This window comes from Oncorhynchus masou, unplaced genomic scaffold, assembly GCF_036934945.1.
Source record: "Oncorhynchus masou masou isolate Uvic2021 unplaced genomic scaffold, UVic_Omas_1.1 unplaced_scaffold_758, whole genome shotgun sequence".
Lineage (NCBI taxonomy): Eukaryota > Metazoa > Chordata > Actinopteri > Salmoniformes > Salmonidae > Oncorhynchus > Oncorhynchus masou.
Window position 1 is genome coordinate 217,391 of NW_027014045.1, and position 19,470 is coordinate 236,860.

Here is a 19,470-nt window from a genome sequence, read left to right on the forward strand (position 1 = left end):
CTTCTATTCTAGTTCTATGACAGAGACAGGAAACCCTCTATTCTAGTTCTATGACAGAGACAGGGAACCTTCTATTCTAGTTCTATGACAGAGACAGGAAACCTTCTATTCTAGTCAAATGACAGAGACAGGGAACCTTCTATTCTAGTTCTATGACAGAGACAGGAAACCTTCTATTCTAGTTCTATGACAGAGACAGGAAACCTTCTATTCTAGTTCTATGACAGAGACAGGAAACCCTCTATTCTAGTTCTATGACAGAGACAGGAAACCTTCTATTCTAGTCAAATGACAGAGACAGGGAACCTTCTATTCTAGTTCTATGACAGAGACAGGAAACCTTCTATTCTAGTTCTATGACAGAGACAGGAAACCTTCTATTCTAGTTCTATGACAGAGACAGGAAACCCTCTATTCTAGTTCTATGACAGAGACAGGAAACCTTCTATTCTAGTCAAATGACAGAGACAGGGAACCTTCTATTCTAGTTCTATGACAGAGACAGGAAACCTTCTATTCTAGTTCTATGACAGAGACAGGAAACCTTCTATTCTAGTCAAATGACAGAGACAGGAAACCTTCTATTCTAGTCAAATGACAGAGACAGGAAACCTTCTATTCTAGTCAAATGACAGAGACAGGAAACCTTCTATTCTAGTTCTATGACAGAGACAGGAAACCTTCTATTCTAGTTCTATGACAGAGACAGGAAACCTTCTATTCTAGTTCTATGACAGAGACAGGAAACCTTCTATTCTAGTTCTATGGCAGAGACAGGAAACCTTCTATTCTAGTCAAATGACAGAGAAAGGAAACCTTCTATTCTAGTCAAATGACAGAGACAGGAAACCTTCTATTCTAGTCAAATGACAGAGACAGGAAACATTCTATTCTAGTCAAATGACAGAGACAGGAAACCTTCTATTCTAGTCAAATGACAGAGACAGGAAACCTTCTATTCTAGTCAAATGACAGAGACAGGAAACCTTCTATTCTAGTTCTATGACAGAGACAGGAAACCTTCTATTCTAGTTCTATGACAGAGACAGGAAACCTTCTATTCTAGTTCTATGACAGAGACAGGAAACCTTCTATTCTAGTCAAATGACAGAGAAAGGAAACCTTCTATTCTAGTCAAATGACAGAGACAGGAAACCTTCTATTCTAGTCAAATGACAGAGACAGGAAACCTTCTATTCTAGTCAAATGACAGAGACAGGAAACCTTCTATTCTAGTTCTATGACAGAGACAGGAAACCTTCTATTCTAGTCAAATGACAGAGACAGGAAACCTTCTATTCTAGTCAAATGACAGAGACAGGAAACCTTCTATTCTAGTCAAATGACAGAGACAGGAAACCTTCTATTCTAGTCAAATGACAGAGACAGGAAACCTTCTATTCTAGTTCTATGACAGAGACAGGAAACCTTCTATTCTAGTCAAATGACAGAGACAGGAAACCTTCTATTCTAGTCAAATGACAGAGACAGGAAACCCTCTATTCTAGTTCTATGACAGAGACAGGAAACCCTCTATTCTAGTTCTATGACAGAGACAGGAAACCCTCTATTCTAGTTCTATGACAGAGACAGGAAACCTTCTATTCTAGTTCTATGACAGAGACAGGAAACCCTCTATTCTAGTCAAATGACAGAGAAAGGAAACCTTCTATTCTAGTCAAATGACAGAGAAAGGAAACCTTCTATTATAGTCAAATGACAGAGAAAGGAAACCTTCTATTCTAGTCAAATGACAGAGAAAGGAAACCTTCTATTATAGTCAAATGACAGAGAAAGGAAACCTTCTATTCTAGTCAAATGACAGAGACAAGAAACCTTCTATTCTAGTCAAATGACAGAGAAAGGAAACCTTCTATTCTAGTCAAATGACAGAGACAGGAAACCTTCTATTCTAGTCAAATGACAGAGACAGGAAACCTTCTATTCTAGTTCTATGACAGAGACAGGGAACCTTCTATTCTAGTCAAATGACAGAGACAGGAAACCTTCTATTCTAGTCAAATGACAGAGACAGGAAACCTTCTATTCTAGTCAAATGACAGAGACAGGAAACCTTCTATTCTAGTCAAATGACAGAGACAGGAAACCTTCTATTCTAGTCAAATGACAGAGAAAGGAAACCTTCTATTCTAGTCTAATGACAGAGACAGGAAACCTTCTATTCTAGTTCTATGACAGAGACAGGAAACCTTCTATTCTAGTCAAATGACAGAGACAGGAAACCTTCTATTCTAGTCAAATGACAGAGACAGGAAACCTTCTATTCTAGTCAAATGACAGAGACAGGGAACCTTCTATTCTAGTTCTATGACAGAGACAGGAAACCTTCTATTCTAGTTCTATGACAGAGACAGGAAACCTTCTATTCTAGTCAAATGACAGAGAAAGGAAACCTTCTATTCTAGTCAAATGACAGAGACAGGAAACCTTCTATTCTAGTCAAATGACAGAGACAGGAAACCTTCTATTCTAGTCAAATGACAGAGACAGGAAACCTTCTATTCTAGTTCTATGACAGAGACAGGAAACCTTCTATTCTAGTCAAATGACAGAGACAGGAAACCTTCTATTCTAGTCAAATGACAGAGACAGGAAACCTTCTATTCTAGTCAAATGACAGAGACAGGAAACCTTCTATTCTAGTCAAATGACAGAGACAGGAAACCTTCTATTCTAGTTCTATGACAGAGACAGGAAACCTTCTATTCTAGTCAAATGACAGAGACAGGAAACCTTCTATTCTAGTCAAATGACAGAGACAGGAAACCCTCTATTCTAGTTCTATGACAGAGACAGGAAACCCTCTATTCTAGTTCTATGACAGAGACAGGAAACCCTCTATTCTAGTTCTATGACAGAGACAGGAAACCTTCTATTCTAGTTCTATGACAGAGACAGGAAACCCTCTATTCTAGTCAAATGACAGAGAAAGGAAACCTTCTATTCTAGTCAAATGACAGAGAAAGGAAACCTTCTATTATAGTCAAATGACAGAGAAAGGAAACCTTCTATTCTAGTCAAATGACAGAGAAAGGAAACCTTCTATTATAGTCAAATGACAGAGAAAGGAAACCTTCTATTCTAGTCAAATGACAGAGACAAGAAACCTTCTATTCTAGTCAAATGACAGAGAAAGGAAACCTTCTATTCTAGTCAAATGACAGAGACAGGAAACCTTCTATTCTAGTCAAATGACAGAGACAGGAAACCTTCTATTCTAGTTCTATGACAGAGACAGGGAACCTTCTATTCTAGTCAAATGACAGAGACAGGAAACCTTCTATTCTAGTCAAATGACAGAGACAGGAAACCTTCTATTCTAGTCAAATGACAGAGACAGGAAACCTTCTATTCTAGTCAAATGACAGAGACAGGAAACCTTCTATTCTAGTCAAATGACAGAGAAAGGAAACCTTCTATTCTAGTCTAATGACAGAGACAGGAAACCTTCTATTCTAGTTCTATGACAGAGACAGGAAACCTTCTATTCTAGTCAAATGACAGAGACAGGAAACCTTCTATTCTAGTCAAATGACAGAGACAGGAAACCTTCTATTCTAGTCAAATGACAGAGACAGGGAACCTTCTATTCTAGTTCTATGACAGAGACAGGAAACCTTCTATTCTAGTTCTATGACAGAGACAGGAAACCTTCTATTCTAGTTCTATGACAGAGACAGGAAACCCTCTATTCTAGTTCTATGACAGAGACAGGAAACCTTCTATTCTAGTCAAATGACAGAGACAGGAAACCTTCTATTCTAGTTCTATGACAGAGACAGGAAACCCTCTATTCTAGTTCTATGACAGAGACAGGGAACCTTCTATTCTAGTTCTATGACAGAGACAGGAAACCTTCTATTCTAGTCAAATGACAGAGACAGGGAACCTTCTATTCTAGTTCTATGACAGAGACAGGAAACCTTCTATTCTAGTTCTATGACAGAGACAGGAAACCTTCTATTCTAGTTCTATGACAGAGACAGGAAACCCTCTATTCTAGTTCTATGACAGAGACAGGAAACCTTCTATTCTAGTCAAATGACAGAGACAGGAAACCTTCTATTCTAGTTCTATGACAGAGACAGGAAACCTTCTATTCTAGTCAAATGACAGAGACAGGAAACCTTCTATTCTAGTTCTATGACAGAGACAGGAAACCCTCTATTCTAGTTCTATGACAGAGACAGGGAACCTTCTATTCTAGTTCTATGACAGAGACAGGAAACCTTCTATTCTAGTCAAATGACAGAGACAGGGAACCTTCTATTCTAGTTCTATGACAGAGACAGGAAACCTTCTATTCTAGTTCTATGACAGAGACAGGAAACCTTCTATTCTAGTTCTATGACAGAGACAGGAAACCCTCTATTCTAGTTCTATGACAGAGACAGGAAACCTTCTATTCTAGTCAAATGACAGAGACAGGGAACCTTCTATTCTAGTTCTATGACAGAGACAGGAAACCTTCTATTCTAGTTCTATGACAGAGACAGGAAACCTTCTATTCTAGTTCTATGACAGAGACAGGAAACCCTCTATTCTAGTTCTATGACAGAGACAGGAAACCTTCTATTCTAGTCAAATGACAGAGACAGGGAACCTTCTATTCTAGTTCTATGACAGAGACAGGAAACCTTCTATTCTAGTTCTATGACAGAGACAGGAAACCTTCTATTCTAGTCAAATGACAGAGACAGGAAACCTTCTATTCTAGTCAAATGACAGAGACAGGAAACCTTCTATTCTAGTCAAATGACAGAGACAGGAAACCTTCTATTCTAGTTCTATGACAGAGACAGGAAACCTTCTATTCTAGTTCTATGACAGAGACAGGAAACCTTCTATTCTAGTTCTATGACAGAGACAGGAAACCTTCTATTCTAGTTCTATGGCAGAGACAGGAAACCTTCTATTCTAGTCAAATGACAGAGAAAGGAAACCTTCTATTCTAGTCAAATGACAGAGACAGGAAACCTTCTATTCTAGTCAAATGACAGAGACAGGAAACATTCTATTCTAGTCAAATGACAGAGACAGGAAACCTTCTATTCTAGTCAAATGACAGAGACAGGAAACCTTCTATTCTAGTCAAATGACAGAGACAGGAAACCTTCTATTCTAGTTCTATGACAGAGACAGGAAACCTTCTATTCTAGTTCTATGACAGAGACAGGAAACCTTCTATTCTAGTTCTATGACAGAGACAGGAAACCTTCTATTCTAGTCAAATGACAGAGAAAGGAAACCTTCTATTCTAGTCAAATGACAGAGACAGGAAACCTTCTATTCTAGTCAAATGACAGAGACAGGAAACCTTCTATTCTAGTCAAATGACAGAGACAGGAAACCTTCTATTCTAGTTCTATGACAGAGACAGGAAACCTTCTATTCTAGTCAAATGACAGAGACAGGAAACCTTCTATTCTAGTCAAATGACAGAGACAGGAAACCTTCTATTCTAGTCAAATGACAGAGACAGGAAACCTTCTATTCTAGTCAAATGACAGAGACAGGAAACCTTCTATTCTAGTTCTATGACAGAGACAGGAAACCTTCTATTCTAGTCAAATGACAGAGACAGGAAACCTTCTATTCTAGTCAAATGACAGAGACAGGAAACCCTCTATTCTAGTTCTATGACAGAGACAGGAAACCCTCTATTCTAGTTCTATGACAGAGACAGGAAACCCTCTATTCTAGTTCTATGACAGAGACAGGAAACCTTCTATTCTAGTTCTATGACAGAGACAGGAAACCCTCTATTCTAGTCAAATGACAGAGAAAGGAAACCTTCTATTCTAGTCAAATGACAGAGAAAGGAAACCTTCTATTATAGTCAAATGACAGAGAAAGGAAACCTTCTATTCTAGTCAAATGACAGAGAAAGGAAACCTTCTATTATAGTCAAATGACAGAGAAAGGAAACCTTCTATTCTAGTCAAATGACAGAGACAAGAAACCTTCTATTCTAGTCAAATGACAGAGAAAGGAAACCTTCTATTCTAGTCAAATGACAGAGACAGGAAACCTTCTATTCTAGTCAAATGACAGAGACAGGAAACCTTCTATTCTAGTTCTATGACAGAGACAGGGAACCTTCTATTCTAGTCAAATGACAGAGACAGGAAACCTTCTATTCTAGTCAAATGACAGAGACAGGAAACCTTCTATTCTAGTCAAATGACAGAGACAGGAAACCTTCTATTCTAGTCAAATGACAGAGACAGGAAACCTTCTATTCTAGTCAAATGACAGAGAAAGGAAACCTTCTATTCTAGTCTAATGACAGAGACAGGAAACCTTCTATTCTAGTTCTATGACAGAGACAGGAAACCTTCTATTCTAGTCAAATGACAGAGACAGGAAACCTTCTATTCTAGTCAAATGACAGAGACAGGAAACCTTCTATTCTAGTCAAATGACAGAGACAGGGAACCTTCTATTCTAGTTCTATGACAGAGACAGGAAACCTTCTATTCTAGTTCTATGACAGAGACAGGAAACCTTCTATTCTAGTTCTATGACAGAGACAGGAAACCCTCTATTCTAGTTCTATGACAGAGACAGGAAACCTTCTATTCTAGTCAAATGACAGAGACAGGAAACCTTCTATTCTAGTTCTATGACAGAGACAGGAAACCCTCTATTCTAGTTCTATGACAGAGACAGGGAACCTTCTATTCTAGTTCTATGACAGAGACAGGAAACCTTCTATTCTAGTCAAATGACAGAGACAGGGAACCTTCTATTCTAGTTCTATGACAGAGACAGGAAACCTTCTATTCTAGTTCTATGACAGAGACAGGAAACCTTCTATTCTAGTTCTATGACAGAGACAGGAAACCCTCTATTCTAGTTCTATGACAGAGACAGGAAACCTTCTATTCTAGTCAAATGACAGAGACAGGAAACCTTCTATTCTAGTTCTATGACAGAGACAGGAAACCTTCTATTCTAGTTCTATGACAGAGACAGGAAACCTTCTATTCTAGTCAAATGACAGAGACAGGAAACCTTCTATTCTAGTTCTATGACAGAGACAGGAAACCCTCTATTCTAGTTCTATGACAGAGACAGGGAACCTTCTATTCTAGTTCTATGACAGAGACAGGAAACCTTCTATTCTAGTCAAATGACAGAGACAGGGAACCTTCTATTCTAGTTCTATGACAGAGACAGGAAACCTTCTATTCTAGTTCTATGACAGAGACAGGAAACCTTCTATTCTAGTTCTATGACAGAGACAGGAAACCCTCTATTCTAGTTCTATGACAGAGACAGGAAACCTTCTATTCTAGTCAAATGACAGAGACAGGGAACCTTCTATTCTAGTTCTATGACAGAGACAGGAAACCTTCTATTCTAGTTCTATGACAGAGACAGGAAACCTTCTATTCTAGTTCTATGACAGAGACAGGAAACCCTCTATTCTAGTTCTATGACAGAGACAGGAAACCCTCTATTCTAGTCAAATGACAGAGACAGGAAACCTTCTATTCTAGTCAAATGACAGAGACAGGAAACCTTCTATTCTAGTCAAATGACAGAGACAGGAAACCTTCTATTCTAGTCAAATGACAGAGACAGGAAACCTTCTATTCTAGTCAAATGACAGAGACAGGAAACCTTCTATTCTAGTTCTATGACAGAGACAGGAAACCTTCTAGTCTAGTTCTATGACAGAGACAGGAAACCTTCTATTCTAGTTCTATGACAGAGACAGGAAACCTTCTATTCTAGTTCTATGACAGAGACAGGAAACCTTCTATTCTAGGCAAATGACAGAGAAAGGAAACCTTCTATTCTAGTCAAATGACAGAGACAGGAAACCTTCTATTCTAGTCAAATGACAGAGACAGGAAACCTTCTATTCTAGTCAAATGACAGAGACAGGAAACCTTCTATTCTAGTCAAATGACAGAGACAGGAAACCTTCTATTCTAGTCAAATGACAGAGACAGGGAACCTTCTATTCTAGTTCTATGACAGAGACAGGAAACCTTCTATTCTAGTTCTATGACAGAGACAGGAAACCTTCTATTCTAGTCAAATGACAGAGAAAGGAAACCTTCTATTCTAGTCAAATGACAGAGAAAGGAAACCTTCTATTATAGTCAAATGACAGAGAAAGGAAACCTTCTATTCTAGTCAAATGACAGAAAAAGGAAACCTTCTATTCTAGTCTAATGACAGAGACAGGAAACCTTCTATTCTAGTTCTATGACAGAGACAGGAAACCTTCTATTCTAGTCAAATGACAGAGACAGGAAACCTTCTATTCTAGTCAAATGACAGAGACAGGAAACCTTCTATTCTAGTCAAATGACAGAGACAGGAAACCTTCTATTCTAGTCAAATGACAGAGACAGGAAACCTTCTATTCTAGTCAAATGACAGAGACAGGAAACCTTCTATTCTAGTCTAATGACAGAGACAGGAAACCTTCTATTCTAGTCAAATGACAGAGACAGGAAACCTTCTATTCTAGTCAAATGACAGAGACAGGGAACCTTCTATTCTAGTTCTATGACAGAGACAGGAAACCTTCTATTCTAGTCAAATGACAGAGACAGGAAACCTTCTATTCTTGGCCTATGACAGAGACAGGAAACCTTCTATTCTAGTCAAATGACAGAGACAGGAAACCTTCTATTCTAGTCAAATGACAGAGACAGGAAACCTTCTATTCTAGTCAAATGACAGAGACAGGAAACCTTCTATTCTAGTTCTATGACAGAGACAGGAAACCTTCTATTCTAGTCAAATGACAGAGACAGGAAACCTTCTATTCTAGTCAAATGACAGAGACAGGAAACCTTCTATTCTAGTTCTATGACAGAGACAGGAAACCTTCTATTCTAGTTCTATGACATAGACAGGAAACCTTCTATTCTAGTCAAATGACAGAGACAGGAAACCTTCTATTCTAGTCAAATGACAGAGACAGGGAACCTTCTATTCTAGTTCTATGACAGAGACAGGAAACCCTCTATTCTAGTTCTATGACAGAGACAGGGAACCTTCTATTCTAGTTCTATGACAGAGACAGGAAACCTTCTATTCTAGTCAAATGACAGAGACAGGAAACCTTCTATTCTAGTCAAATGACAGAGAAAGGAAACCTTCTATTCTAGTTCTATGACAGAGACAGGAAACCTTCTATTCTAGTTCTATGACAGAGACAGGAAACCTTCTATTCTAGTCAAATGACAGAGACAGGAAACCTTCTATTCTAGTCAAATGACAGAGACAGGAAACCTTCTATTCTAGTCAAATGACAGAGACAGGAAACCTTCTATTCTAGTTCTATGACAGAGACAGGAAACCTTCTATTCTAGTCAAATGACAGAGACAGGAACCCTTCTATTCTAGTCAAATGACAGAGACAGGAAACCTCCTATTCTAGTCAAATGACAGAGACAGGAACCCTTCTATTCTAGTCAAATGACAGAGACAGGAACCCTTCTATTCTAGTCAAATGACAGAGACAGGAAACCTTCTATTCTAGTCAAATGACAGAGACAGGAAACCTTCTATTCTAGTCAAATGACAGAGACAGGAAACCTTCTATTCTAGTCAAATGACAGAGACGGAAACCTCCTATTCTAGTCAAATGACAGAGACAGGAAACCTTCTATTCTAGTCAAATGACAGAGACAGGAAACCTTCTATTCTAGTCAAATGACAGAGACAGGAAACCTTCTATTCTAGTCAAATGACAGAGACAGGGAACCCGGTAGAACCTGGTATAACCCGGTAGAACCCTGTAGAGGACAGTAGTCCAGTAGAGCCCAGCAGACCCCAGCAGAACACTGTAGAGGCCAGCAGAGATCAGTGGAACCCCGTAGAGCCTAGTCAACCTCTGTAGACCCCTGTAGAAGACAGTAGAGGACAGTAGATCCTAGTAGAACCCTGTTGAGGCCAGCAGAGCCCAGTAGAACCCTGTGGAGGCCGGTAGAACCCGGTAGAACCTGGTAGAACCCAGTATAACCCGGCAGAACCCTGTAGAGGACCAGCAGATCCCTGTAGAGGCCAGCAGTCCAGTAGAGCCAAGAAGAACCCTGTAGAGCACATATGTCAGAGTCAAGGCCCGCGGGCCACATCCGGCCCGCGAGAAGGTTTTTTACGGCCCCTGGGATGATCTTGATTTATTATTAGAACCGGCCCGCAGACCGCAGCAAGCCGGCAGCCCGCAGATCTTTTACACGCACCAATACTACATTTCCCACAATGCAACGGTGACGCACCGAGCAGTAGGCTGCTTCATTTCAATATTTATTGGCACAGCAGTCGTCAGCATCACAGTAAAATTTTCTGTGTGACATTACAAGTCATCTGAATGCAATGAACTTGCAGCTGCAGGGTCGGGATCATGTCATCTCTGATATGTACAGTACAGTGAAGGCATTTAAAACCAAACTGACTCTGTGGGAGACGCAGATGCGGAAAGAAAATTTGAGCCACTTTCCCAGCTGCCAGACCATGAAAGAGAAGCTCTCTACCAGTGCGTTCCCGAGCGCACAGTTGGCTGATAAAATAGGTATGCTTGCCGCTGACTTTCGACGCCGATTTGCTGACTTTGAAGCACAAAAAGCAGGTTGGAACTGCTCGGTAACCCATTTGCTGTTGACGTGGAAAGCTCACCACCAAACCTCCAAATGGAGTTGATTGACCTCCAATGCAATGATGCACTGAGGGCAAAATATGCGGCAGTGGGTGCTGCGGAGTTCGCCCGTTTCCTCCCGACACAATGCCCCAGCTGCGCATCCAGGCTGCTCAAACGTTGTCTATGTTTGGCAGCACATACCTGTGTGAACAACTTTTTTCTTTGATGAACCTGAACAAAACATCACACAGAAGTCGACTTACTGCTGAACACCTCCACTCAATTCTGAGGATTTCCTCAGCTCAGAGCCTTACCCCGAACATTGATGAACTTGTGGAAAAGATGGGACACCACCAAGTATCACCCTCAACCTCAAACAAGTGAACATTACTGTGCAATCACATATTTAGAGTTTTTACTCAGTTCAAGTTTAAAAGTTAAAGTTTAATATTTGTTTTCACTGCATGTTACTTCTCCTTAAACAAAGTGTTGTTTTTGATTAATAGATTTTTGCACTTTATTTTATTGTATTTCAATCCAATTATATTTTAAAAATATTTCAGTTGAGTGGATGATAGAAAATTGCTATTATTGTTTTTTTCTTTGAAGTAAATTTAGCCCACTTTTGCTAAAATAGAAAATATAGGCTACTGATGGTGCCTTGAATACCGGTTTCTTTCATTTAATGTTCATGTTATGGGGATTTTTATATAAAGGAAATTTGTCTTTTGTGTCTGTTGAAAATTAAAGATTACTGACAGAGCCATAAGAAAATATTGCTTTATTTATCTGATCATATTGGAATATATTTGTTAGGTTTTCAGTAGGTTCAATTAGGTTCACTAGACTATATGCGTCATTTAAAAAATTTTCAATGAACATTCGAACAGTCCGGCCCTCGGCTTGTAGCTAAATTTTTTATTTGGCCCTCCGTCCATTTGACTTTGACACCCCTGCTGTAGAGGCTAGTATAACTCAGTAGAACCCTGTAGAGGCCAGTAGAACCCATTAGAGGCTAGCAGAAACCAGTAAAGCATAGTAGAACCCTGTAGAGGCCAGCAGAGATCAGTAAAGCCCAGTAAAAGCTAGCAAAATCCTATAGAGGCCAGCAGAGACCAGTAGAGCCTAGTAGAACCCAGTAGAGCCCAGTAGAACCCAGCAAAACCCAGTAGAGGTCGGCAGAGACCCGTAGAGCCTAGTAGAACCCAGTAGAGCCCAGTAGAACCCAGCAAAACCCAGTAGAGGTCGGCAGAGACCAGTAGAGCCTAGTAGAACCCAGTAGAGCCTAGTAGAACCCAGCAGAGGCCAGTAGAGTCCAGTCGAACCTAGTGGAACCCAGCAGAACCCTGTAGAGGCCAGCAGAGATCAGTAGAGCCTAGTAGAACCCAGTAGCCAGCAGAGACCAGTAGAGCCTAGTAGAACCCTGTATAAACCAGCAGAACCCTGTAGAGGCCAGCAGAGAACAGTAGAACATAGTAGACCCCAGTAGAAACCTGTAGAGTCCAGCATAGACCAGTAGAACCTAGTAGAACCCAGCAGAACCCTGTAGAGGCCAGCAGAGAACAGTAGAACCTAGTAGAACCCAGCAGGACCCTGTAGAGGCCAGCATAGACCAGTAGAGCCTAGCAGAACCCAGTAGAACACAGTAGAGCCTAGTAGAACACAGTAGATCCTAGTGGAACCCAGTAGAACCTAGTAGAACCCAGCAGAGGCCAGAAAACTTACATGTGGGTCGTACTCCATGACCAGTAGGTACAGTACTCACATGAGGGTAATATTCCATGACCAGTAGGTACAGTACTCACATGAGGGTAATATTCCATGACCAGTAGGTACAGTACTCACATGAGGGTAATATTCCATGACCAGTAGGTACAGTACTCACATGAGGGTAATATTCCATGACCAGTAGGTACAGTACTCACATGAGGGTAATATTCCATGACCAGTAGGTACTCCACGCGTCCGTCGGCTGTGAGTCTCTCGTCTCCTACGATGAAGCGTGCGATGTTATCGTGCTCCAGCAGGGGACACGGTAGATGGCTCGCTCGTTGACAAAGTTCTGCCGATTCTGGTAGGTGAACATCTTGACCGCCACGGTACGCTCGTCTAGAGAACCCTTATACACGGAGCCATACCGCCCTCGACCAATCAGCTGGGAGGTGGAAGTGAGAGAGGGAGAAAAATATAGGGGGTAGATGGAGAGGGACAGGGAGAAAGTGACAGAAAGATGGTTTGAGACATAAACAGACAAAGGGATTTCAAGACATTGTCAGTCATTTCTATGAGCAGGGCAACACAGCAGCTGTTTAATGAGACCGAGCCCGTGAGAAAATGGCTACCTCAGATCTTAGAAGAGAGAGTAATGTAACCTGACCTCTAACCCCATAGTCCACCATCTCACCTCTAACCCCATAGTCCACCATCTCACCTCTAAACCATCTCACCTCTAAACCCTACTCCACCATCTCACCTCTAAACCCCTACTACACCATCTCACCTCTAAACCCCTACTCCACCATCTCACCTCTAAACCCTACTACACCATCTCACCTCTAAACCCCTACTACACCATCTCACCTCTAAACCTCTACTACACCATCTCACCTCTAAACCCCTACTCCACCATCTCACCTCTAAACCCCTACTACACCATCTCACCTCTAAACCCCTACTCCACCATCTCACCTCTAAACCCCTACTCCACCATCTCACCTCTAAACCTCTACTACACCATCTCACCTCTAAACCCCTACTCCACCATCTCACCTCTAAACCCATAGTCCACCATCTCACCTCTAAACCCCTACTCCACCATCTCACCTCTAAACCCCTACTCCACCATCTCACCTCTAAACCCCTACTCCACCATCTCACCTCTAAACCCCTACTCCACCATCTCACCTCTAAACCCCTACTCCACCATCTCACCTCTAAACCCCTACTCCACCATCTCACCTCTAAACCCCTACTCCACCATCTCACCTCTAAACCCCTACTACACCATCTCACCTCTAAACCCTACTCCACCATCTCACCTCTAAACCCCTACTCCACCATCTCACCTCTAAACCCATAGTCCACCATCTCACCTCTAAACCTCTACTACACCATCTCACCTCTAAACCCCTACTCCACCATCTCACCTCTAAACCCCTACTCCACCATCTCACCTCTAACCCCTACTACACCATCTCACCTCTAAACCCCTACTCCACCATCTCACCTCTAAACCCATAGTCCACCATCTCACCTCTAAACCCCTACTCCACCATCTCACCTCTAAACCCCTACTCCACCATCTCACCTCTAAACCCCTACTACACCATCTCACCTCTAAACCCTACTCCACCATCTCACCTCTAAACCCATACTACACCATCTCACCTCTAAACCCCTACTACACCATCTCACCTCTAAACCCCTACTACACCATCTCACCTCTAAACCCCTACTCCACCATCTCACCTCTAAACCCTTACTACACCATCTCACCTCTAAACCCTACTACACCATCTCACCTCTAAACCCCTACTACACCATCTCACCTCTAAACCCCTACTACACCATCTCACCTCTAAACCCCTACTACACCATCTCACCTCTAAACCCATAGTCCACCATCTCACCTCTAAACCCTTACTACACCATCTCACCTCTAAACCCATAGTCCACCATCTCACCTCTAAACCCCTACTCCACCATCTCACCTCTAAACCCCTACTCCACCATCTCACCTCTAAACCCCTACTCCACCATCTCACCTCTAAACCCATAGTCCACCATCTCACCTCTAAACCCTTACTACACCATCTCACCTCTAAACCCATAGTCCACCATCTCACCTCTAAACCCCTACTACACCATCTCACCTCTAAACCCGTAGTCCACCATCTCACCTCTAAACCCCTACTCCACCATCTCACCTCTAAACCCCTACTCCACCATCTCACCTCTAAACCCATAGTCCACCATCTCACCTCTAAACCCCTACTCCACCATCTCACCTCTAAACCCCTACTCCACCATCTCACCTCTAAACCCCTACTCCACCATCTCACCTCTAAACCCATAGTCCACCATCTCACCTCTAAACCCCTACTCCACCATCTCACCTCTAAACCCCTACTCCACCATCTCACCTCTAAACCCCTACTCCACCATCTCACCTCTAAACCCATAGTCCACCATCTCACCTCTAAACCCCTACTCCACCATCTCACCTCTAAACCCCTACTCCACCATCTCACCTCTAAACCCCCTACTCCACCATCTCACCTCTAAACCCATAGTCCACCATCTCACCTCTAAACCCCTACTCCACCATCTCACCTCTAAACCCCTACTCCACCATCTCACCTCTAAACACCTACTCCACCATCTCACCTCTAAACCCATAGTCCACCATCTCACCTCTAAACCCCTACTCCACCATCTCACCTCTAAACCCCTACTCCACCATCTCACCTCTAAACCCATACTCCAACTATAACTACTCACCTCTAGTAGTTTAAGGCTGTCCAGGTCGAGGCTGGGTTCTGAGGCTGCGGCCTCCATCATGTCCATGTCATAATAACCCTAACCACTAGTAACAGCAACCCTAAGTACTACAACACCACTACTCACCTCTAGTAGTTTAAGGCTGTCCAGGTCGAGGCTGGGTTCTGAGGCTGCGGCCTCCATCATGTCCATGTCATAATAACCCTAACCACTAGTAACAGCAACCCTAAGTACTACAACACCACTACTCACCTCTAGTAGTTTAAGGCTGTCCAGGTCGAGGCTGGGTTCTGAGGCTGCGGCCTCCATCATGTCCATGTTGTGTAGTCCCTGTTTCCTGTCTCCACTCAGCATGCGGTACCCGAAGAACAGCGCCACGATCAGCACCGCTACTATGGAGACAGACGCCAGGGCGATCACGATGGTCTCCTCGCGGTACAGCGGCCGTGGGTCTGGGAATGATGACATCACAGGGTTAGTGGGTAACATCATCACAAGCAGGGTCAGAGGTTAGGGGCCAGAGGGTAAGTGTTAGGTATTGTAGGGCACTATAAAATCTGGCGGATTTTTTTGCATGATTCCGTTTTCACAAATTTAACAGGTTTTTGCTCGAAAAATGTTACTTTATTTTTACAACAAAATTGGTCCACTACAATGCTTAAACCACATCGTGAGACCACTTTGAGGTCTGAGAAAAATACAACACGTTTAGAGTATTGGGTGTAGTTACACTTTAATTCCAAACCAAGAAGAGACCGTTATTTGGCTAGCTATGCGCTTCTGTAGCGCTCGTGTGAGTTTCAAAACAAATGGCCACTAGATTGATGCAAATAATCCTGATCTCATTCAGCCAGGTAGGCTACTTTGTAGTTAACATTTCATTGAGAAGGTTTTCGGGAAAACTTTTCCCATCTCTACCAGGTTATCATTAGCATCATCGCTAACAGCTACACAAAGTGGAGACATTGTGTGCACAGCACCGCACACACAACGTTTATGAGCTTAGTAGGTAGTTAACTAAAACGTTTTCGGGTAGCCTTCCACAAGCTTCCCACAATAAGTTGGGTGAATTTTGGCCCATTCCTCCTGACAGAGCTGGTGTAACTGAGTCAGGTTTGTAGGCCTCCTTGCTTACACACACTTTTTCAGTTCTGCCCACAAATTTTCTACAGGATTGACGTCAGGGCTTTGTGATGACCACTCCAATACCTTGACTTTGTTGTCCTTAAGCTATTTTGCCACAACTTTGGATGTATGCTTGGGGTCATTGTCCATTTGGAAGACCCATTTGCGACCAAGCTTTAACTTCCTGACTGAAGTCTTGAGATGTTGCTTCAATATTTTCTGAAGTGAACCAGTCCCTCTTGCAGCAAGCACCCCCACAACATGATGCTGCCACCCCGTGCTTCATGGTTGGGATGGTATTCTTCGGCTTGCAAGCCTCCCCTTTTTCCTCCAAACATAACGATGGTCATTATGGCCAAACAGTTATATTTTTGTTTCATCAGAACAGAGGACATTTCTCCAAAAAGTACGATCTTTGTCCCTATGTGCAGTTGCAAACTGTAGTCTGGCTATTTGATGGCGGTTTTGGAGCAGTGGCTTCTTCCTTGCAGAGCGGCCTTTCAGGTTATGTCGATATAGGACCCATTTTACTGTGGATATAGATACTTTTGTACCTGTTTCCTCCAGCATCTTCACAAGGTCCTTTGCTGTTGTTCTGGGATTGATTTGCACTTTTCGCACCAAAGTACATTCATCTCTAGGAGACAGAACGAGTCTCCTTCCTGAGCGGTATGATGGCTGCGTGGTCCCATGGTGTTTATACTTGCGTACTATTGTTTGTACAGATGAACGTGAGGCAGGCAATTGGAAATTGCTCCCAAGGATGAACCAGACTTGTGGAGATCTACAATTTTTATACTGAGGTCTTGGCTGATTTCTTTTTATTTTCCCATGATGTCATGCAAAGAGGCACTGAGTTTGAAGGTAGCCCTTGAAATACATCCACAGGTACACCTCCAATTGACTCAAATTATGTCAATTAACCTATCAAAAACTATAGTTTGTTAACAAGACATTTGTGTAGTGGTTGATGAAAAAGGTTTTAATGACTCCAACCAAAGTGTATGTAAACTTCCAACTTCAACTGTATATCTATCCTGCCCTACCTTTCTAAAATTGTTTTAAAGACAAGTTAACAAACAGATCAGTGACCATTTCGAATCCCACCGTACCTTCTCCGCTATGCAATCTGGTTTCCGAGCTGGTCATGGTTGCACCTCAGCCACCCTCAAGGTCCTAAACGATATCATAACCGCCATCGATAAAAGAGTGCAGGAGTCTTCATCGACCTGGCCAAGGTTTTCAACAATGTCAACCACTGCATTCTTATCGGCAGACTAAATAGACTAAGCTTCTCAAATGACTGCCTTGCCTGGACCACCAACAACTTCTCAGATAGAGTTCAGTGTGTCAAATCGGAGGGCCTTTTGTCGGGATCTCTGGCAGTCTCTATGGGAGTACCACAGGGTTCAATTCTCGGGCCGACTCTCTTCTCTGTATACATCAGTGATGTCGCTCTTGCTGCTGGTGATTCTCTGATCCACCTCTACGCAGACGACACCATTTTGTATACCTCTGGCCCTTCTTTGGACACTGTGCTAACAAACCTCCAGACGAGCTTCAATGCCATCCAACTCTCCTTCCGTGGCCTCCAACTGCTCTTAACTGCAAGTAAAACTAAATGCATGCTCTTCAACCATTTGCTGCCCGCACCCTCCTGCTCGATGAGCATCACTACTCTGGACAATTCTGACAACTACAAATACCTAGGTGTCTGGTTAGACTGTAAACTCTCCTTCCAGACACATTAAGCATCTCCAATCCAAAATTTTAATCTAGAATCAGCTTCCTATTTCACAACAAAGCATCCTTCACTCATGCTGCCAAACATACCCTTGTAGAACTGACTATCCTACCGATCCTTGACTTCGGCGATGTCATTTACAAAATAGCCTCCAACACTCTACTCAGCAAATTGGATGCAGTCTATCACAGTGCCATCCGTTTTGTCACCAAAGCCCCATATACTACCCACAACCACGACCTGTATGAACTCGTTGGCTGGCCAGTGACTACATATTCGTTGCCAAACCAACTGGCTACAGGTCATCTATAAGTCTAAGGATTTGCCTCTATTTGGGTCCTGTCCCCTCTATCCTATCCTTGATGAGCTGTGCCTGGTTTCCTCCTGACATTGCGCTTTGCATTCAAGCCAAGAGTTAGTTATATTTTAGTCTGGTTTACTCCAGACATTGTGCTTTGCCTTCAGGCCAAATAGCATAACACCATTTTTGTCTTATCAGACGACAGAATCTTTTGCCTTTTTGCTAACTATGCCATGTGCCTTTTTGCTAACTCCAGGCGCTATGCCATGTGCCTTTTGCTAACTCCAGGCGCTATGCCATGTGCCTTTTGCTAACTCTAGGCGCTATGCCATGTGCCTTTTGCTAACTCCAGGCGCTATGCCATGTGCCTTTTGCTAACTCCAGGCGCTATGCCATGTGCCTTTTTGCTAACTCCAGGCGTTATGCCATGTGCCTTTTGCTAACTCCAGGCGCTATGCCATGTGCCTTTTGCTAACTCCAGGCGCTATGCCATGTGCCTTTTGTTAACTCCAGGCGCTATGCCATGTGCCTTTTGCTAACTCCAGGCGCTATGCCATGTGCCTTTTGCTAACTCCAGGCGCTATGCCATGTGCCTTTTGCTAACTCCAGGCGCTATGCCATGTGCCTTTTGCTAACTCCAGGCGTTATGCCATGTGCCTTTTGCTAACTCCAGGCGCTATGCCATGTGCCTTTTGCTAACTCCAGGCGTTATGCCATGTGCCTTTTGCTAACTCCAGGCGTTATGCCATGTGCCTTTTTGCTAACTCCAGGCGTTATGCCATGTGCCTTTTGCTAACTCCAGGCGTTATGCCATGTGCCTTTTGCTAACTCCAGGCGCTATGCCATGTGCCTTTTGCTAACTCCAGGCGCTATGCCATGTGCCTTTTGCTAACTCCAGGCGTTATGCCATGTGCCTTTTGCTAACTCCAGGCGCTATGCCATGTGCCTTTTGCTAACTCCAGGCGTTATGCCATGTGCCTTTTGCTAACTCCAGGCGCTATGCCATGTGCCTTTTGCTAACTCCAGGCGCTATGCCATGTGCCATTTTGCTAACTCCTGGCGCTATGCCATGTGCCTTTTGCTAACTCCAGGCGTTATGCCATGTGCCTTTTGCTAACTCCAGGCGCTATGCCATGTGCCTTTTGCTAACTCCAGGCGCTATGCCATGTG

The 19,470-nt window shown here is 42.8% G+C and overlaps 1 pseudogene; it reads right to left on the reverse strand.

The window, feature by feature from the left end:
- LOC135537370 (bone morphogenetic protein receptor type-2-like) overlaps window positions 1-19,470 on the reverse strand; it is a 123,560-nt pseudogene that overhangs the window by 35,356 nt on the left and 68,734 nt on the right.